The sequence below is a fragment of the Astatotilapia calliptera genome, chromosome 14, assembly GCF_964374335.1.
Source record: "Astatotilapia calliptera chromosome 14, fAstCal68.1, whole genome shotgun sequence".
NCBI lineage: Eukaryota > Metazoa > Chordata > Actinopteri > Cichliformes > Cichlidae > Astatotilapia > Astatotilapia calliptera.
In genome coordinates, this window is record NC_137435.1 from 38,262,110 (window position 1) to 38,285,219 (window position 23,110).

Consider the following 23,110-nt stretch of genomic DNA (forward strand, 5'->3'; position numbering starts at 1 on the left):
TTTCACTGTCTCAGTGCTCAACACGCTGCAGAAAGAGTACTAACAGGAGCTAGAAAGAAATTTCATATTTCTCCTGTAATAGCTTATCTTCATTAAACCCAGAATTGAAATTAAAATCCTTCTTTTTACATACTTGAATGATTGGGTCCTATCAGGTTATCACAGTAGGGCACTTCACTGAGAGTCCAGCCCTTTCTCCTGTGAAACCATCTCCCAGTTTGGGTTTGGGACAGCCTCTTTGTGTTTAATATTACAATTTTGTCTGATAAAGCTTATTGTTAGGGCTGGATCAGGTTACCTTTTTATATACCCTTATATAGGGGAAAAAAGCAGCATCACAATCTCAGGCTGGATAGAAGCTGCCAATCTTCACCAGCTTGTGACACATTTAGTATTTATGTGCTTAAAGCAGACTCCATCAGAACCTTTCCAAGTTGCCATTTCTTAGGCGGTAAGTAACAAAGTACAAATGATTTGTTATGGTAGGTAGAATTTTCAGGTATCTGTATTTTACTTAAATATTTATCTCTTTGAGAAGTTTTTACTTTTACTCCCAAACTTTTTAAACAAATATCAGCATGAGGCGAGCAACGTTTTAAGTGGCAGGTCATTTCAAAGTCAACGTTTCTATCAGCTCAACAAACCTCAGCAAACAGACAAACTGTTTGTGTGCAGTTTATTGCACGATGTCCAGCTAAATGTCCACCTGCTCTATTTTACAGGGAGAGAAAAGAGTGAGAGCTAACTTCACCAAGTGATAGAGAAAGATGTAGGAGGACAGGCAGGACAGGGAAGGAAGAAGAGAGATTAGATTTAAAGGTAAGAGCTGCTCAGTGATGCCTGATAAACTGCACATGGTCGAGTAGGTTTGGGCTTACATCAAATGTAGCAGAGATGAATTTGCATTTAAGCTGATGAGGTTTAGATATAGTTCACTGAATTCCAACTTCATGCTGTCCATTGTAAAGACAGTATAAACACTATAGTCTCAGTGTAGTGGATGGACATTAGCCATGATAGCTTATGATACTGCTGATATCTTGTTGAATCCACACAGTCTATACACTAAAAAACCTCTGGATAAATGAATGAGAGTTTCTTTTCTCTATGCTGAGCCACTATACAGATATTAAGATTCCTCCAGCTGCTGAATCCCACTGTAACTCTTCACTGTACTCATTTTACTGTTTAGGTGTGGAGGCAAAGTCTCTCTCTACAATGTAGGAAAAAGAAAATAGTTATTTTTTTAAAATTCAGATTCAAACTAAGTGAAATCATTAGAATTACAATTTAAATGTGAATATTTTTTGCATTCTCATGTACTAATATTATTTTATTTCTATATTAATAAGGTTCAGTTACCTTTGTACAAAAGGTATTAGTAGAATAGTCTTTCAAGGAGGTACTGTTTACTTTGAGTACATTTCACAGTGTGTACTTTTTCACTTTTACTTGAGTAAAACGTTTTTTCAGTACTTTTTCATCCAGGTATCTATACTTTTACTTAAGTAAAGAAAGTCTATACATTTTTCACCTCTGGTCCTTTTGAAAAACTGGGTGGAGTAACGATGAGCTGCTATTTGCTAAGATAAAGAAACAAAAAAGTTGCAAAAGCCAAGAAAACTGAGAGACAAAGCAGCAGATAGAAACATGCACTCATAGAGGCAGACACTATAAAACAAAGAGAGGAGGCTGCAAATGAAGAGTGCAGCAATGCTGGCAGACATTGGCATCCCTTTAGTTGGCATGCTAGCTTGCCAAGTTGTAGGATTTACCCTGGAGCCCTTGGGCTTTGCTATGAAAAGACCCAGTAAGCTTGAGGGGCCCCATGGCTGGTTGTAGCCCGGGCTCTATTGTCTTGGCTGTTGGAGAGAAGGAAACACTGGATGAATTCAAGAAAAACAACCTGAAGACAGAGAGGAGAGGGAAGCAGAGGAGGAGGCCAGAGGGAGAGCAGCAAGTGGTTCCAGGGAGCAGGGCCAACCTTTAGAGAAAGGAGAGAGTAGGTTGTCCTACACTGACAGCCTAGAACACACTGGGATGCAATGTGTTTTGCAATTTTCCTGCCAAGATTAGACAAACAAGTAAGATTAATGTCCCTGGAACATCAGTTTTACTTGCATGTACATGTAAAACTGTGTTTTTTATTGTTTAAGATGTAAAAGATTTGTTCTTTTTTTTTGTCGGGGGGGGGGGGGGGGGGTGTCTGTTTGACCACTTTGGACTTTACCTTCCATATCCGCTCCATTAATGCTGGTCCTGCTCTGTATTTTCTCATGCTCCTTCTTTCTGATGTTGCTGTCTGTTGGGATTACTGCATCTTTCACAACTGTTGTCTCCACCACACATAGTTGTGGCTATCTGGTTGACCAGCCATCACCAGTTTGTCCATCTGTATGTGGAAGTCCCTTCCAAGCCATACTTGGCAGAGATGTTCCTCTATACTACGCCAGCCACTTCGTTATGATGTTTCACGCATGCTTTGCCTGCTAGAATCTTCTGCAAATATTCTATATAGCTATATAATGTACTGGTAGTCAGGGGGATTTTTTTCCTCTCCCAAGAGTGATCATTGCACACATATCTGGTGCACAAGAAGCACCTCATACTAGTATTCTCTATTAGTCAAACCTTTTGTTTACAAGGAGAAGCCAATCAAAGTTTCACAAGTTGGCTATAGTTTCACAAAGTGATAAACTTTTGCCCCATAAGAAGACAAATGATAAATGATGACGTTTTTATAAGTATAAAGCATCTTTCAAGAATAGAAAAACTGAGCTAAGTGAGCATAATGGAGTCCTGTTAACAAAAAAAACAGCGCAATATGTGAGTAAATGAATGACTGAGCAGAAAATTTTACTTGAAATCAGAATCTCTCACGGACTCTTTAAAGCTTTCATTGGCCAAGCCTCTCACTCACAGGAAAAATAAAAAAATTCAAACAAATTGGTTAACTTGTCGAGAAGCAGAAAATAATTTTCACAATGGAGAAACTTTATGTTTACACACCCATTTCATTTGTTTTTGCACTTCTCTCGCTGGGAACTCTACAGAATTGTATGTGTTACAATTTCGAGGCAGTGTTTAATATGTTGCTTGCACTCTGTTGTCAGCAGCCAGTGCATTGGTGCAGAGCTTGCAGGTGTGTACAAACCAGAAGTCGACCATGAATGAGAGCTCATCTGCCGAAGCTGGGATAGCACATGGTCAAGTGGTCAACAAATGAAAATGGAAAATTGCTACCACTTGTTGGGCCCGTTCAAGTACGTGCAGCCGGGAAAGGTGGTCAGGTCATGATGGATGCCCCATATGCCTGCTGTTGTTGATATGATCAAAAAATATATATGAGGGCCAACCCCTCTGCCTCCACCTCCATGCTCCACCATTCTCCGCTATAATAGACAAACAGATGTGTGCAGGTCACCCGCAAGCACAGAAAATTGCTTGTGTGCAAAATTGCCTTCGGGATGAGGTATTTTGTTTATTCGTTGGACTAGTCCAATCATGTTTTTGAGTCCAAGTGTATTGTTAGAGTTTTTTGTTTAATCCAAATAACAGAGATTCTTCAGTAAAGCAACAGACAGGAACAGCGCTTAGAACATGCTTGCTGCTACACAAAAAGGCCTGCTTGTGCTTGAAGTTCCATTTATGATGCAGCATATACTACTATATACATACTTTGAACATTAAGTTATCAAAAGTTCAAGAAAAAAAGAGATTATTCATCCTTGGAATGAGGAACTACAAGTGACTGTGATCAAATATTAAAAGCCCAAAGTTGTACTAAGCAGTGAAGAAGCTGTATGTCTATATATTAAGTCTAGTAAAACGTTTGTGCATCATTTACTACATAATTTGATGCAAATACTGTGAACTGTGGGAATGTGAACACAAATATGCAGAAATGGCAATTTAATGAAAACAAATGCTGGATGTGAAACTGCAGATGTGATCATGTGCTTAGAGTGCATTTCTATCTGCTTCATGCTGCCTCTCTCTCTCTCTCAGACACACACACACACACACACACACACACACACACACACACACACACACACACACACACACACACACACACACACTGTCTTTCTCACACACACCTACACAGACACTTGCATTCTCATACAATTGTAGTTGCCTATTCATGTACATTTTCAGCACTTTTCTTTGAGCTAGAGGTGCTCTACAGCCATCGACACTCTACATTCATGTTATGATCCACAATCACACTGTGTAAAATCTGCTACTGTTTTTACCACAACCATTGACCCCCAATTCCAAAACAAATGCCAGATGCTATGTAAAATGTGAAACAAATGCAATAATTTAGAAATGTCAAATTTCTCTGCTTTTGTGATAGCTGCAATAATAGGAATGTCTTGCTGGAAAATGCAAGGCCTGCCCTGGAAAAGTCATTGTGAGTTTGGAGGCTGCAGATGAGCACTTGTAAGTAGTGGTTGAAAGTAGCAAAAAATAATTAATATGAGTAAAATTTGAAGTACAAGTTTGCATCTCTCAGTATTCTTATTAGTATTTGTGTAAATATCAGTTCATACATTTGTGAATATTTCTTGAATATTTCGTGAATATTTTCTTCTGTAACTGTAAATTTAAAATACAGTGGAAAAATGTAGTAAAAGTAAAAAATTTCTAAATACAAATTCTGAGTTTTTTCTATATATTTTCACTTTTTTTTCCTTAAAGCTCTCACATTTTGCAACATTTACCTTCATATAAGGATTTTTTTTTAAATTTAGCTTCACAGACAGCATTAGATCAACGACAGTCTTGTAAAGTAGGGCTCCATGGTGGAATTTTCTTAATCCATCTACGTCTGATCTGAGTGTGTAACTCTTACATGTCTTCACAACACAAAAAGAAAACAGATAGCGTAACACAGAAATATTTATTGCAAGATACAAACACAAGTCACTTAATGTTTGCAAAATAATATAATGTATGTCAAACCAGAGTCTGAGTTTGGAGGAGAGTTAAAGTCGGAAAGTGGAGGAAGAGAGTACTTTAATGCAAATAAATACATTTAAATAACAAAATAACAGTGAATATTTCACAGCTTAAAATTTCTTTGGTTCAATTCTCAAATTCAGCTTTCCTCTGGTTTGTAGTCAGTTAAATCAGTATCACGTCAGGCCGGGTTCCAAAGTGCTCCTGAATTAAACAAAGAAGTCAAGTAGGTCAATTCTGTACTTCCAGATCATAAACTAAGGTGAATGATAAAAGAAAGGTGTGATCTCCTTCTATATCATAACGAAAACTCAGCAAAACTCCACAAGGTAATGAAATAATCAGGTTCAGGGGTTGTTCTGTGTTTCCTTCATCAAGGATAATCCTAAAGCAAATGGCAATTACACAAAATTACAAAAATCTCGGCCTGTATACAACATGGATACCCATTCTCACACATTCATGCAAGCACTTTTTTCTATGAGTAAGTGCAAGAGCAAGTTGGGGTAACTATCTTGGCCAAGGATATTGGGCTTGTAGACCGGAGCAACCAGGGATCACACCACCAACCCCCAATAATAGATTCTGTTCATCCTGAGCTACAGCCTCCCCTCAACTAAAGTGAACTAAAGTTTTAAAGCAACCATTATCAGTATGAGATAAAGTCAAGTTCACCTGTCAACATGGGGAAAAAAGCAGCCACATCAACAGAGAACATGACTACAAGGCTAGTTAGCTGTGCTAGCTCAACTCTCCTAAACACACCAAGTAACAGTTCTAATGCAGCTGAATCTCCTCTGTCAGTGGGACCAAGTATTATCCCTAAACAGCACTATTTAACAAATTAGGCAAAAAATGAATGTAGCATATTTTTTTTCTTCTTCTCTACAACAACTGACTACATTTTGGAAGATTATATCAGAATATAATGACATCATGTGCACATTTTGACCTAAATTTGATTGAAGAAATGTCCTTCAATGAAGTGTTTTATCACTTTGCTTCACAGAGAACTTCTGCTTGCATTTAGTAGCCCACTGTAGGCAAACAGCAAGAAGCAGAAAATGATAAATCATGTAATGCAAATGTCAGTAAACAATTGCTTGCCATCCAAATAAGTGTTACGTAATAGATGGTACTGCTCCTTAGAATCCACAAGAATTAAAAAAAAAAGAAAATTGTTAACAGTTGGTACGCTTTGTACCTTTACTGCAGGCATACCTAATTGATTAACGTTTGATTAACTTTCCTAATAAATTAAAATTATTTCAGCTCCCACTGGCTACAGAAACAACATTCACTATCACTGTTATCCAAAACAGCGTCTGAAGAAAAAAATGATCTAACAAGTTCTAACAAATTGGAGAAGTCTGAATAACCTCTTGTCATTTCTCATTAGTTTCCAGCACAGGCATGGTGAAGCGTGACCCACAGCAGGTTAGGGCAGCCTGGTCCTTCCCAACTCATAGGCCTCTTTAGAAGAGATATTGATGATGTTCGGGAGGAGGCTTTACTAAATGAGCTTTAGCAATGAGCTGGAAAATGAGTAATGTTCCCTGGGTGAGCCCATAGTATTCAGGCCTGAATCCGCAAGCCTAGCCTGCCTTCTATGACTGAGAGGGATAGAGCACATTCATGGGGATGTGTATGCATGGGGCTGTTCTGAGTGATTGTCTGGGCACAAATCTGATCAAACCTGTCATCTTTTTGACAGATATGAAAAAAAAAAATTCCTATTACCTCCTGATGTCGTGCCTGAACACTAGTGTAGTTTCAGCTACTAGGGAAGAATAATACAAGGGCGGCCCCAGTCAGAGCTGAAGCTGAGCAGCACTGGAAGACCATTTGGGAGAAAGAGGTAACGCACAACACCAACACCAAGTAACTGGTGGAACTAAGAGAGGCCACAGCAACTTTCCAGAACAAGAACAGGAACTGGAATGAAGAGCAGCAGCACCAGGCCCTAGTATGATCCAAACCTACTGACAGGAAAAAAACAAATACCGTAATTGTCGGGCTATAAGCCGCTACTTTTTGCACAAGCTTTGAACCCTGCGGCTTTTAGTCAGGTGCGGCTTTTCTATGGATTGTCCATGATTTTTGTCATATCGTAAGACGATTTGTTTTGTGTGTTCCGCTGTTGTACGGCACTACGTTGCCTGGCGGAAGGATCGGGGTTCAAGAGTGGTATGTTAGTCACATGTCCGTCCGCCAGGCAACGTAGTGCCGTACGAAGTAGCGCGAAAAACAAACTTCAAAGTAGCGGTACGCGTTCAGCGGGAGGCGTGGATGATGAGCGGCGATAAACTTGCGAAAAGCAAGTTATGCTCAACTCCACCGGTGGATTCTGACAGCGTGGAAAAGTGTGAAAGCATCCACGATCACCAACGGATTTTGAAGGGCTGGACTGCTGCATGATGGAGAGGAGGACACCGCCACGGCCCTTCTGAGGGTGTTCGACACTGACAACGAGGATTTCTTTGGTTTTGAAAGTGACAACGAAGGAGAGAAGCGGAGAGTGGATGACGAAGCCATCCTGAGCCTGTTTGTATCCGACACTGGAGGAGAGGACTTTGGTGGTTTTAGTGCGCAGGAAGAAGAGAAAGATGGTGGTGAATGACTGACTTTTCTTCTTGTTAAAGCCGTGTCACTGCACCTGAGCCTAAAAGGTAGTCCGGATCTATTTTTCTGGTGTGCTGTAGGCTACTGTTATGTACTACATGTGCAAATATGTACCCATAACTTGTTTTTCAAAATATTAATAAAAGTGATGTCTCCAAACAGCCATCTCTTTCCTGACAATTCCCTTTGTGCATATTCTCTTACATATGATAAGTCAACATTGAAACACCTGCGGCTTTTAGTCAGGTGCGGCTAATGTATGTACAAAACAGGATTTTCCCCTGATTTTAGCTTGTGCGGCTAATATTCAGGTGCGCTTTGTAGTCCGGGAAATACGGTACATGGGATACTAAGAGCAGATACTTATCCAGACTGGCTAACACAAGGCAGAACAGTCCTGATCATAAAGGATCCTCACAAGGGTACAAGCCCATCAGTCTACCAGCCAATCACCTAACATGTCAGCCTGGTTTGATAGCAAACTTTTCTGGTTCCTTGGTAGAGTCACCTCCAGCACATCACCCCTCTTTTACCCACATCAACTGTTTATGAATAGCAGCCATTTTAACTAATATAATTTTAGATATAATGATTGTTTTTAATACTTGGGTGAAAATCTTTTACACACAGTGATGACTGAAGTCTAGAACCCATTGGCATCACCCAATGCTGGGTTTCCTCCATTGAGATTCTCTGTCAGGGCTTCCATATTATCCATCCAGAAGTGCATTAGTGAGATTGGACACTGATGTTGGATGAGAAGGCCTGGCTTGGAGTCTCCAGTCTAATTCATCCCAAAGGTATTCTGTCGGGTTAAGGTCAGGACTCTGTGTAGGCCAGTCACGTTCTCGCACACCAATCTCACTCATCCAGGTCTTTATGGATCTTGCTTTGTGGTCCATATGTTGGAACAAGAAGTGGCCATCCCAAATGTTTCTACTAACCTTGGGATCATGACATTGTCCAAAATGTTTTGGCATGCTGAAGCATTAAGAGCTCCTTTCAATGGAACTAAGGAACTGAGTGCAATTCCTTAAAAACAACACTACACAAAACCGTCCTCCACCAGACACTGCAGTCAGACAAATACTGTTCTCCCGGCAATCCCAATCTTCATACCAGCTGTTTGTTAGTGGTTAAGCTGATTTACTGTAGTTTGTTTTTAAAGATAGCGCTGTGCATTGTGGCCAAATGTCCATTTTGGTCTTGTTTGGCCAACGGGCGCTGTTCCAAAAATCTGGCAGATGTGGCTTGTTCACATGTGCCACATCTGCCAGAGTCAGCTAAGGCATAAGTAAATAAAGTGCCTGCCAATGGCCACTGTTACCACTGGTTGTAGCCTCACGAGAAATTAACTTTAGAAGTATTTCTTCACAAGTTATTATTATTGGTATTTCTTGCATATGTGAGTGATGATTCATATATTATTAAAAGTTTGTTATTGTACAAGAACATGGTATTATGATAAAAGAGCACTTATGGCGTAGTGATTTGTAATGCCTCTTGCTCTAAGCTCAGATCTCCGCTGATAATGTGGTCAACCATGCATGCAGCATGAACATCCAAAGAGCACGTTAAATGCCAAACAATGTTACCAAAAAAGAATATATTCTTAAAGGCCAGAGAAAAAAGAGGAAAACAGAGGAAGAGGAGAAAAATGGCAAGATAAAGGTCCTCAAGTTAGAAAGTCCCTGTCTTCATATCCTAAACATTTTGATCCAACTGGCTGGGCCTGTAATAGCAGATTAGCTAGCTAGTTTATAACTAGATATTTTCTCTTTTAAGTGCTTGGTTAAACAAACATCTTTGCTTAATATGTATTTGCATTGATAAATTAGTTATAGATTGAGAGATGTTCTTGACACTAGTTGTTTGCTGCAGAAAATATTCATTTATGTGAGTAAATAGCCATTTCTTACATCAACAAAGCCATAAGTTATATGAAACTTCCCCAGGAGCAGTGTTGAACTATTTTGGAGGCACATATTAAAGTGGACAAGAAACACTGCATGTATAAAGGATAATTTAAACCATGGAGTACTGGGTTGGTTGGATACGGTCAATAGACTTATTAGACATTAGTTTTTGTTAACCAGTAATGGAACCGATAACTTGGTGGGGGACACTAAAACAAAAAATATGGTTTACAGTTTAAAACTTACAGTTAAAGTTTACACTTTAAAACTTATACTCCAGTGAGTTGTAAGAAATCAAGTCTGTCTATTTTCACTGTATGTCTCTTTAGCAGTAACTGGCTACTCATTGTTTGGCCGGCTGCACTGAAACAGAAAAATCCAGCTGTTAGCCATAATGTTTGGGTTATTAAAGCACTTTATGAATGAGAACAGTGTAGAGGAGAACCTGTTTCAGTCAGGTGACAGGTGGTTCACCAGGCCGACAAGCTAGTGTCCAACACATTTTTCCTCATCTGGTGAGGTGTACCAAGTGGCACAGATGCCATCAGCGCTGTTTCATGCAATAAATTAGTGTCTCTTTTTGCAAGCGCATCCAAAGAGTTTATAAGATAACAGGCAGAAAGACAGAGAGAGACAGAAAGTGAACATAGACAGTATAGACTTGATTGCTTAACATAAAACTCATTGTTGTAACCAGGGACAGTACAAGAGTTATGGGTTCTGCTACTAGTTGGCTAACATAAAATAATGTAAGTCTATTGTCTGCAACCAACCAACCAACCAACCAACCCAGTGATATCTGTACTGGCAGAAGATGGTGCTGAACATGTTTTAAAAATGTAAGCACTTATTTCTTAAATTCAGCCACACTGATGAACTTACATACATGTGAGTTTTTGAGGAAAGGGCTCAATGGTGTAAATTAGTCTTTATACATGTAGAATTTTATGTCTACTTTAGTTAAAAGGTTTTTTTCTGTAAGTTTGCAAACCTGTTGTCTGATTCCATGACCTTTATCCTTGTGGATTACAATCAAATAAGAAGCTTTAAAAATGAAATAAGTTTATAGTAGGTGTATGAATGATAATTAATCAGTACGAAAAACAGTAATAGAAACAAAACCTAATTTCACCTACGGCGACATGGAGGCTTGGGCCAGCTTTATCCTGGCAACCCTGGCAAACCAGCTACAGTTGCTCAAACTTCATCTAATTATACTATCATGAACTTTAAAATTTAACATGCTAAATGAGTCCTGTAGAGTCTGCAATGTAGCTCCAGGGATTTTTGCAATTTTTCTGAACTTTGCAGAGACTGATAGGCAGCAACAATTCTCAATCTTTAAAAGCACTGGTTTCCTCCTCTTTGCATGGTGTTAACATACAGTTGAATGCACCAGACCAGAAAACAATCAAAACATCTGCTTTTATAGAGGTGCTCACAGTTGCTGATGAGTCATTACTCAAGTGCATTTGATCAGCAGCACCAGGATGCAGGAAGTGGGTACTTAGCTTTACACACATTTTCTTTGCATTCTGTATGACCCTCGGTATTCTTATTTGTCACTATGTATTGACTGAGCGCATACTCTGGTTCCCTTTGTTAATAACTGCGTGACTCATTCAACTGTATGTCAAGTGATGGAGTTGAACAGAATTAACAGCATGCCTTCTTTATTTATAAAGCCAGGAAATAAATGTAACAAACAATTAATGTTATTGTGAAATTGAATAAATGTATTCTTCTAGCAAGGGTTGTGATTTTATACCAGGTCATATTTGCATTTAAAAAATCAGGTCTATATTCAATATGCTTTAATTTTTCACTTTAAACATTGGAAAAATGTTTAAGCTGAGAAAGAACTTGGCCATTTCATGCATTCTACCATCTATCAATTGCTGTCTAGTTGACGCTGAATTCAAACCTCCCAGGAGTAGTCATCCAGATCAACGGTACTGTATTCTTTTCTCTTTATTTCCTGAAATCATATCAGACTCAGTGGTGAGAAAAGAAACACTCCCGGTTAAGTGTTGCCCTCCTCCTGCTTCCTTTCTCTCTTCATCTTCCTCTTTCTCGCGGTCTTGTCTCCAATCCACCATTATTAGTGCTTTCAATACTCCAGAGGGCAAACAAACTTTCAAAAAATTCCCCATAACCCACCAAGCGTAGCCCATTTTCCTCTCCATGCAATTAACTGAGCCAACATTTACAATAATATGATTACAGACACTTTGGCAAAGTCATGGGGGGAAACGCAGGGCATATTAGGTATCAGCAAGGGGTTGATCGTAATGGTCGCGTTTCCTGGAGACTCACATTTTCTTTTGCATGCAATAGTGAGAGCCACTAAATTCTCCTCAGGCAGTAAAAACCAATGCACTGGAACCATGATAACAAACACAGCCAACCACTTTCTTTCTCATCACTCTTATTTTCTTTCTTTTACTTTGGGGCCTTATTTTGTACTTCTTTTTTACTCTGTACCCTTCTTCTTAACTCCCACCCACCCATCCTCACCCCAGTCCCAACACACCCCTAAATTAATTAAGTCTTTCACGGCCATGTAATTAGGAACATTAGCAAGTCATAAACTTGCCACAAGTCTTGAAATTATGTGCTGGCCCTCAGCAATTTGTTTGTAATTCCTTTTTCATGAGACAACAGCACCACAGGGTCCCATAGATCTTCCGAGGGCCCCCACTGTGCCTCTCTTGCAGCCACGACAGGCAGGAGAAGAGGGGTCCTTACTAGGATGAGAAAGGGACCACATGATACCCAGGCTGGCTGGCTGGCAACCATCGTGCTTGCACTCAAAAGACCACTTCAAGCACCCAGACAAAGAGTTTGTTGGCTGCCATCTTTGAAAGACAACGAACCCACCAACATAATTAGTTTATATTCTTGAGTATATTTAAAATGTAATACAAGTCTGTGTTGTTTCCAGCCAGAGTGTGTTAGTGATGTTCTATAAACACCTTGGCATCCTCCTGCTGTGATGCTGCCATTCCTCTCTCCTCACTCTTCAGACTGATGTTTATCAGACATTATCAGTATTTGCTTGGTGCACTGTAATCTTGAAAGACCTGGAGACATCACTCTAAAACACTGGAAAAAAAACTATCCAACAGTCTGAATATCAAAATATTTCCTTCATTTTTGTGGCTTCCACACTGAAAATGTATAACTTAATACACATAATATATGCTTACTATACTGAGCTAGAGCCCTATACTAATACTGAATATTCAAATACTGAACATTATCCAGTATATGTTGCTGTTGAACATACCGAATGTGTTGAAAACATGCCTCATTTAGCCATTTTATTTAATAGTGTTTTTCTTTGCAGTCAGCTTCATCTTGTCAATGTTAGCCTTTCTAATGGAGAGGATATTGCTGATCAGTATATTACTATACAGTTTTTGGTAAGTTAATACAACTCTCTCTATCAAAAAATTACACCTGACACATGATATCTATAGTCAAAATAATATTGAATTTTCACTTGCAAAATGAACCTCTCTCCCTTACATTACTTTTTTCCACAATACGGCCTTGGTTTCAATGTCACATAATTTTAGCTTAACCACATAAACATTAAAGACATACTCACATGTTAAAAATTCCTATCCTGAGATGGACACGGCGCTCTGTTCTTTAAATTTTTAAGTATTAACATAAAACCGACAGAAAAAGGTGAAAACCAGCCCAAAGAGCATTTCACAGAGATTACCAAACGGATTCTATGTGGAAACCAGTGGGTAGAAAGTGGGGCTATAATGCCACATTGTTGCTTCTCTAACGTATTGAAGAGCTTCTATAATTGTGTGATGTGCTGTCAGCTTTAACATCACATTCAAGTCTCGAAATCATGTGCTGGCTGTATTTAAACACTTACAACATATTGTAGTTTGCACTTTACCATCATGGCCTTGGCCTGGCTTGCAGTAAAAGTAAGAATAATATTCATTTGGCCACTTCTCTAAAGTTGTAGACTGCGCTACCATTTTCAGTCAGCTCAGCCTCAAGTGTACAAAGGGGAAAAAGGAACATTTGATGTTTGTTTTTCTTTGTTTGTTTTTTTATTATACTGAATTGAAGACAACCAAAGAACTTTTAACACAAGTAATTGCACGGTTTTAATTGCAATGTGTTATTTTGCAATGCATTACACCCAACACTGAACACAGTACGAAGAAGAAAACCTAGGCTGAAGCTGATTTGCAAAGTGGTTTTCTGATGCAAAGGAACTGTGGAACTTTTTAAATAAAGCAGCCTAAATAGCAATTCTATATGAGACTGACCAGTTGACCAGAGGCAATAGAAAGTTCGGGAACTAGAATATACATTTTCTTATATTTTCCAAGGAAATTAATCATACATGAAGAACAAACTCAAAATAATTGGTCAAAGACCCAGGACCCTTGAAGATGGTTTCCAGATATCCTAAACCAGGAAATAAAACAGTGTCTAACTTGACCAGGGTGGCTGGAGTGGGCCCGGACAGAAGGAATAAGTCTAAAACAAAAACAGTTCGGGGGTCGACCAAGCACAGGAGCAGAAGTGAGGAGCTAAAGCCAGAACCCCACATGAAGTAGTTCTGGTGGCCGGCAGTGTGGCAGCGCACAGATGGTGGAGCTCTCGAGGCTGGAGGTGTGGCCAGCAGCATGATGACAGAAAACCTCTGGCAGCTTGGCAGGAAACCGATGACTGTGACAGAGACCCTCAGGAGGGAGGCAGTTGATGTCAACAACTCATGGACTCGGGCAGTCTGGGACCCTCTGTCTTAGGTTCTGGTTCAGGCGGTGTGGGACCCATGGACTCATGTTCAAGCAGTTGAGATTCAGGTCTAGGCTGCCTGGGACCCATTGGCTGTGGTGCAGGCTCAGGTGACAGGTGTCCTTCAGGCTCGGGCTGCAAAGGACTCACAGGTTCAAACAGCGCAGTTGTGGAAGTTCAGTTCAGTTTAGACAAGCACCAGTTCAGACAGGACCCATAGCTTGTAGACAGTCTGGCTCAGGTGGCTTAGCCGCCTCTTCCAGCAACAGGGCAGGTACGATGAAAAGAAAAAATGTACTTTGAAAAACAAATTTACTATCAAAGCCCTTTATTGTGACAAATGTGAGTACATGGGTTAATTTTAATTGTTCAGTATTTTTCAGTATAGTTTCAGTATTGTGGCAAGATTAGTGAGTGAATTCAAGTAAGTAATTTTCATAATATGTTGATGTTTTTATAAATAATGACTTGATTTCTAATTTGGAACTGTCTCATCAGCAGCAGGCCTCCACAATAAAAAGCAAAGCAAAAAAAAAACAAAAACCCAAAACTTTATATTCTACAAAATAGCCAATCAAATATGATTTTTCTTCTTCTATGTGTAGGTTAAAAATGTGTTGTGTTTTTTTCCTGTGTTTTTTTCATGTGTGAGTCAGTCTTTGCAGCTCTTTTGTCTGTGGCGCTCAACAGAGAGGTTAACGGCATTGATGCCTGTGTGATTCCAGCTCAAGCACTCTCATCAGCAGCCTTATTCTCTCCTCCGGCTGCACCCTGACCTCCCAATAACCATACACCATTGTTTCTATTTACCATTTGCCAGAGATGGAGGGAAAACTGGAGAAAGAGTGCAGAAGAGAAAAAGAGAGTCAGCGGTAATATTGATTGGCTTCTGTGTGTATTGAAACCAGATATTGATTTTCTTTCTTTTTTTCAAATGGGAAAAAGTGCATTGTCCGACCAAAGGAGATTTCTATAGGGATTTGGGGAAAGAGGAGTTGAAATGAGCATCCGGTGCACTGTTGTCTCCTGTGGATTGTGTACAGGCCTGTGGTAATTGAATTGAGCAAACGGGGTCCTTCTCTGATATGTGCTCTCTTAAGAGTTTTAATCCTGTCAGTGTATCTCTATAATATTTCAGGAGGAGGAATCTTCAGAAAGCAAAAGTTTCATGGAAACATTAGAAAAGAGCTCTCATTACAAATGTTATTCATTCTGACATTAGTGCTTAATTGCTGTTGTAAACCAGCTGGATACTTATATCGCTTTCTGAGGTATTACCAGTATTATTGGAAATAATAATTAAGATCACTTTCAAAGCATATTTGAAATATACAGTAATGTGAAAAGGCAGATCTACAGTTATGTTTTTGTAGTGATGTGTTGAGTTTCAATCGGTCATACATGAAACCGTAGGAAGTAACAAATAGAACAGTATCCAAACCATTTGTGAAACATTTTTCTTATCCTAATAAGATTACATTTTATAGTCAGTCTCAGTATTTGATACACTGTTTCAAGAAGTTTTTGTTCTTTTTATAGTCATTGGAAGATTTCTGGCCATGGGGTTTCTGCGACCTGGAGGGGCAAGAAACTTGGGTTGATTCAGTAGATAAACTGGAAGAATTTTTTTAGTTATGCTAAACAAACAAAGTAAAAAGCTAGATAACTGCATGTAAAAATATGTGTGAAACATCCAATCACAAGTAGTAAGAGAGATAGCACTGCTTGAACTTGGGGTTGCTGTAGATCAGGAGGTAGAGCAAGTCATTTACTAATCAGAAAGTTGGTGGTAAAATCCCAGAGTTCTCCATACTACATGCCAAATATTCTTGGGCAAGATGCTAACCATGAGTTGCTCTCTGATCCAGTGTGAATGTTAGAGTAGAAAAGCACTCCATTTATCATTTTACTTCCCGTGGTCAAATATGAATTTTGAATGTTCCACAACACAAATTTAAATACATAAACAAGGATTATGGCCAGAAGAACTGAATAAAATGATGAAAAATAATTAAATACAGATGATGTTGGGGTGAACAAAATTCCATAGTCTGCGTTTTGATAGTTGAACTTTACCGTGCAGACGGCCACACAGCTGTCTGCAGTCCAACTGATTTATTTAATCGGTTGTTCGTCATTTCCAGGCACAGTCATAATATCCGTATTAGTTCTTAAACAGGAACTCTTACATATCCACTGATTTAATTTTTTTAATTGAACAAACTGTATCACATTTTCAGTGAATGCAAAAGACATGGATATATAATATCAAGACAAGGTTAACAGGCTTCATCTGTGAGCAGAGAATAGATGAACCATAACCATTGTTTCTGGTATTTGCAATATTTATCTGCAATTAAATTAAATAACTGTCAAGACAAAAACAGTAAGTAGCATTATTGTTACTTGAACTTAGAGGGGCTTAGCAATATATTTAAGCCTCCCTGACCTCTCGACAACAAAGAAAACTGTTTCAAAGATGTATTTTGGTAATCTTTTTTACCACAGGTGTTATTAATTCAGTGGTATCAAAATATTCTTCCACAGTATTTTCTTCCTACCTTCTAAAACCTGACCTTTGACTTCTGCTTTTCCATTTCCACCCCAGCAGCAGGTTTCATGTCTGCCATTGTGCACAGCTCAACTCTGTTGTGCGTCTCCAGACTGTGTCTGTGTTACTTCATGGTACCTGAGTCGTTACAGTGGCCACAGTCAGAGCCTGCTTCTCATTCAGCCAGCATCAGCCTGCTCTCCCACTCAATTTACAATTAAGACCAAATTTAGAGCACTGAAGCCTGAAGGCAGGTGGGTGTCCATACATGGAGCATGTTGCCTAGCAACAATAGAGCGGGAGTGGTGAGCAGTGGGGGGTGTCAGTAGGGTATACCTGAGTTGTAAGGGAGGAGCGTGGGGAAAGAGCATGTGTGTCTCAGTGTTTGTGTGAGTGAATTGGAGTGGAGTGAGTTGGACATATTGATATTTATGGACATTTATAAAGAGTGAGACATCAGACAGTTAGCTAGACCATTTTACTACATCTGTCACTTATCTCAGATTAGTATTTAGAAAAATCTCAGTGAAGTATTTAAGATAAAAAAAGAAAACAAAAAAACTTCATCAAAAGTCAAGAGCACAAATTTTGAAAAAAGACATTTACTAACAGTCAATTTTCTATTCTGCTAAAGACCTACACTAGAGATCGTATATACTGTATATAGTCTCTGTTCTGCAACACATCATGTTTTTATACTGCTTGAAGACATGCACACTCATAAACAGTGGAAGGTAGCTCCTGTAATTAATTATAGTTTAAGAAATAGTGAACATACTGGTAAAAACTGACTTCTGATACTCTGCTAACTTTTCCTATTTAGTCTGAGCTGCAAAGAAAAATTATCCAGAGGTCAAAATTCACTCTCTTAGTGTGTGGATGCTTCACTGTGTGTATACACATACTGTATTTCTTACAGTAGCGGTTTGTTTTTCTAAAAGTGTGTTGCCAGATTGCTTCCACCTTTGTCACTGAACACCAAGAAAGTTGTTCACTTCTTTTATTTTTTCTCACATATTAACATTGCACAATGAATGAATGCTCATAATGTTCAAATAAACTTGTATTTGGTGATGTCAGACTATTTGGAGAGAGAAGAAAAAGTTCAAGACTTTAGGAGAACAAAGACCCGTTTTTTGTATACTTTTGTATAGTGCTGTTTTGACTTTATGAAGTGACTCAAGGAGAACTTAATTGTTTGTTAATAATAATAGCTATGCTATTAGACTTCTGTCACATAATCTGTCATGAGTTACAATGTAATCGGTAAACCCTTTTAACCCTATGCTGTAACCCTTCATGTACCCTAATGTGCATCTCCTAAAAAAAATTTAACTACACATTGGGTCAACACAGCCCGCAATGACTGAATGGCATGGATGGTTATGGCCACACAACATATACATGACATGTTATATTGTCATGACACTCAAAATTGAGCTCAGGTGTATCCTGTTTTCACTGATCATCTCTCAGATGTTTGTATAAGTTGAATAATTTGAATTTGTGATTAGGGATGGGTACCAGTGCCATGATGGCACCGGTTCTGACATAAACGGTAGTAACCAGACCGAAAAGCAGCGCACATTTCGGTGCTTTTTTTTCCTGAGCTGTGATACACTTTAGATTCTAGCCAATCATTTTACGTTTCCGAGGATAATAGGCGGGTCCAGGTACGTACGTTCTTTTAGAGCAGAGCTACAGATTAAAAATGCCCAAGGCGAAGCAGTCAAAAGTCTGGCTGTACTTCACAGCAAAATATGCAAACTCAGCAGCCTGCAACAAGTGCTTTAAGCTGATACTGTGATACTGTCAAAGGAAGTAACACCTCAAATCCGATGAAACACCTGGCGACGCATAGCGTTTTTTTTAAAAGGAAGAAAAATGTGCCTTCTTTGATAGCTTGCTGCGAGACCTCACAGCGAGCACATCTATGGCAGTTGTGGTGCCTGTTATCGGACCCGGAGTTAGCAACATCCCCCAAAAACCCGAAGAGGAGAGTCCTGGCCCCTAGCCCTGCCAGTGTAGCAGAAATGATGACGGATGATGATGCAGCAGCAGCCGTTCTTCTCTGCATGAGTAGCTTAATGTTGTTTGTGTGTAATTTACGTTGAGTAGGCTAACCACGTTATTACATTAATGCATGTAAGGTGAACTAGCAAACACCGTTGTAGTTACATGTGGCAGTCTTCTTGATTGATGGCAGATACTCCCTTCACCCTGGCCAAAAAGGCTAAAATGACCAAAGAAAAAGTGGAAAACAGCTAAACATGAGAGGTTTTTGGACAAAGTTTGTGTTTTTTCCATTGTTTAAGCACTGCTTCCAGCCAAGAGCGATACCATATATGCCCCATAGCTGCAGAAAAGGCTAACATTGTTATCTTTTTACAAAAAAACAGCTGAACATGAGAGGTTTTTGGACCAATTTTGTGTTCTCCATTCTATAAGCACCGGTTTGAGCACCGGTTTGAGCACCGTTTAAGCACCGGCACCGTTTCAAAAGTACTGGTTTGGCACCGGTATCGGATAAAACCTAAACGATACCCATCCCTACTTGTGATATAGGTTGGTGATTGAACACAATTTGAAAAAGCAAACATCTGTCTGTAGATTCTACAGACAGGTTTGGTAAATGGCCTGTATTTGTATAGCGCTTTACTTAGTCCCTAAGGACCCCAAAGCGCTTTACACTACATTCAGTCATCCACCCATTCACACACTGGTGATGGCAGCTACATTGTAGCCACAGCTGCCCTCGGGCACACTGACAGAGGCGAGGCTTCCAGACACTGGCGCCACTGGGCCCTCTGACCACCACCAGTAGGCAACGGGTGAAGTGCCTTGCCCAAGGACACAACGACCGAGACTGTCGGAGCCGGAGCTCGAACTGGCAACCTTCCAATTACAAGTTGAACTGCCAACTCTTGAGCCACGATTGCCCACGTTTGTATCGAGGTATAGAAAAAATTCTGCAGCACTGAGCACAGTGGCTTCTAATATCAATTAATGTAAGTTTACGAAACCACCAGTTTGGTACCAGCAGGACTCTTCTTAGAACTTGCCACCCAGCAAATCTGAGTAATCAGGGTTGAAGGGCCTTAGTCAGGGAGGTGACCTAAAATCTTTTGGTCAGTCAGATAGAGCTCCAACTTTGCTCTGTTGAAAGAGGAGAACCTTTAAGAAAGACAACCATTTCTTCACCAATTAGGCATGTATGGTTTAGTGTCCGAACGGAAGTCATTCCTCAGTAAAAGAAAAGCCCACCTGGAGTTTGCCAAAAGGCAGGACTCTCAGCCCATGAGAAGTATGAACTCTTGAACTCTTTTCCCTGAATGCCAAACATCATATCTAGAAGAAACTAGGCACTACTCATCATCTGACTAATACCACCATCTTCAGTGTGAACATGTAAGCCTCCAGAAGGTCTTCTTCATACTGTTGGCCAGCCAAACCACAGGAGAGTCTCAGCTGCTGGTGACTTGGATGACCACCAATTTCTTCGCCCCCAAAATCGCCTACTGCTTGTAGAGCTTGTTCCTTTGCTGGGCAGACCCCAGAAGTGTTTTTGACTTCTTCCTACCTCCTTTGTTGCATATATTTTGTATTGGGGTTTTATTGGTTTGTTTGTTTTTTTGAAGAGTCTTCAGCCTTAAAGTTTTTTTTAGTTTATTTTGAGTTCCAGCCTCCAGAGTCTTGCATTTGGGTCCTACTGTGCCTGCCACACAGCCGTTCCACGACACTTCCAACTGGAGGAGCTCTCAGTCAAACCTTCCATTACTGTTGGATCACAAGTTGAATTTTATCTTAACTTGATCTCTACCTGCATCTGTCTGGACACCAATAATTCACAAACAGGCATCAAAACAGGATTATATTTAGCAGCTGTTAAAAGTGATTATTGAGCTTTCCTCTCCTCAGGAACTCTCTGCAGGAGGGGGAGATACAGGAGAGGTGGAGGAAGATCTCAGCCTGGGCGTCTATTGTCTCATGTAGTCTGGAAGATGAGTTGATGGTGGGGTGGGTGCAGTTTTCTCTGTGGTGGGGTTGGGTGGACTGGCCCGGGCTCTGTGGGGCCGGGGGGCGCTGCTGCGCTGGGCTCCGGTCTGGATGGGCCTGGGCCCCCTTTCCCTGGTGGGTCGCGGAGTATGGGAGTGCCTACTGGGGTCAGCGGGGGAGCTGGCCCCAGGGAGGGGTCACCTGCCCCTCCCTTCCTTCCCTCCCCATCTCCAGCTGCCTCCCTCTTCCCGCTCCACCACAACCACCCACACATGCAGGGCCTTGGAGTAGGGGTGCAGAGGAGGCTACCCCCTCTCTGTCCCCTTCTGGCTGCCTCTGCCTCAATTTTATCCCACAACTTAGACATTCACATTACTCACACTCTCATTACACATACATATAGGATCTTGGGGGTGGGCACGATACACGGAGTCCAAATTACCATCAGGGTGTACACCTCACCCCTGGCGTCGTTGCCCACCTCTCAATTTTGAATACACGTAGACATTGAGGGCTAGCAGGAGGGACTATGCGCTTACCTGCTGCTCTCTGGCAGGTAGCTCCATGCCCTCCTGGGTTTTAATTGCACCTTAGAACACACATGCATCAACACTACAATGAGCGGCTGGAGGGAGGTTTGGAGTCTTCTCTCACCCCCGTTCTCTGCGGCCTGCTGGAGCGGGGGGGCTAGGAGGAGTTGGCCCTCCGACTGCGGTCTGGAGTGTGGGGCCTCCCTGCTGCTGCGGAGTCGGGGCGGTCTGCCTCTCCCCACCGCAGGGAAAAGGGTAACACCACCTGGGTCTGGGTGCAGTTCCCCCCTCCAGGGGCAAGGGTACCTAGACCCAGTTCGTAGAGTACGCTTGGGGAGTGTGATCGTGTGTACAGTGTCTCTTTATGTCTGTCTCCACGTTGGTTGAGTGTGGAGTAAGTGCATATGAGAGCATGAGGGTGGGAATGGATGTTTGTGTCTGTGTGTGCCTGTATGTCTGTGTCTATATGTCAGGTTGGGTATCAGACGCCACCTCTCTGGGGACATCTCAGGCCCTCCAAGGTTTGGAGGCCTATCTCCACCCACCACCACTTCCCCTGCCAGTGGCGGACTCCCTCAGGTGTCGGTGCGTTGGTGGTTCTTTGTGTCTGGGGGTGGCTCACTCACTCACTCCTTGGCGGCCGCTTATCGGGGGCCTGGAGCCTGGGGCTCGCTCGGGCCACTTCGGAGGTGGGGTGCCTCTCGGCCTGGGGCTCGGTCACTCAGGCACAGCCGGCTGCCGGCGGAGCTCACGGGCGCGTCACTGCAACTCCCCCTGGCTTCTGAGTGAGCCCTCATCTGGGACTCTCCTCAGCTCTTACTGGGACAGTGGCGCGGCTGCCCCTCTGTTGGTCTTCCTTGGTCTCTTGTGTTCTGGGGGCCTCTGGATGTCTGGAGTTTTGATCTCCTCCATACCTGCTTCGTGCCCTGGAGGACGGGGCTGTGGCCCCCCCACACCCTCTAGCAGATCGTTACATGGAGAAACCTTTGGAATGCAAGCATGCTGATCCACACAGGTATGCACACAGGTGTACACACGGGTATTCACAGACGCGGACTACAGCTTTCTTGGCTGCTGCCTCAAAGCACATTGTGCGCTGTCTATCCTGCGTGCTGCACAATATCGTTTATTATTTAGTATCTACTGATATCTACTGCTAGCTAGTTTATTGTGATGGTGCTGTTTTTTTTATTATGTTGCTCTTTGTTGTTTGCTTTCTCTTCTGTTTTTTTTTCTCCATACAGGTGATCCAGGTGTTTTGTTTTTTTTGTTTTTTGTTTTTCTTTCTTCCCCCCCTTCTCACCGTCTCTTCTCCCCTTTGGTTTTCTTTCTCTCCCTCTCTTTCTTTCATTCTTTCTCCCTGTCCTATCCCCCAGTCATGTCTGTCCCGTTTGTAGCAACTGAAAATAAAATAAATTCATAATTATAATAAAGGTCAATCAAATGGACCAATATGGAAAGGCCATGATGATCCACTTGGTAAAATAAATCCGCTTGGCATCTTTCTTGGCCTTAAGACAACAATTCTGATGGCTAAAGATCCAAACGGGACACAAAAAAAAAAAAAGATTATTGATCACTGAAATTTATCAATTTCAAAAATATTGTAACCATATAGTAAACTCTGATACAGTAAACTTGAACATTGGTTGAATAACTTTTAAGAGTATATGAAAATACATTAAAGTTGTTCTATAATAGCAAAAGTAAAGCTGAAACATTAGGAAAAACATTTCTGTATGCAGTGCATT

General features: G+C 40.9%; 1 long non-coding RNA gene across 1 annotated transcript in view; it reads left to right on the forward strand.

Moving 5' to 3' along the window:
- LOC145420224 (uncharacterized) overlaps nt 1-22,805 on the forward strand; it is a 306,663-nt gene extending 283,858 nt beyond the window's left edge. The window contains exon 2 of the long non-coding RNA XR_013901533.1: nt 22,387-22,805. This is a non-coding gene — a long non-coding RNA (uncharacterized LOC145420224). The remainder of the gene's footprint in view (nt 1-22,386) is intronic.
- Nucleotides 22,806-23,110: the final 305 nt, after the last annotated feature.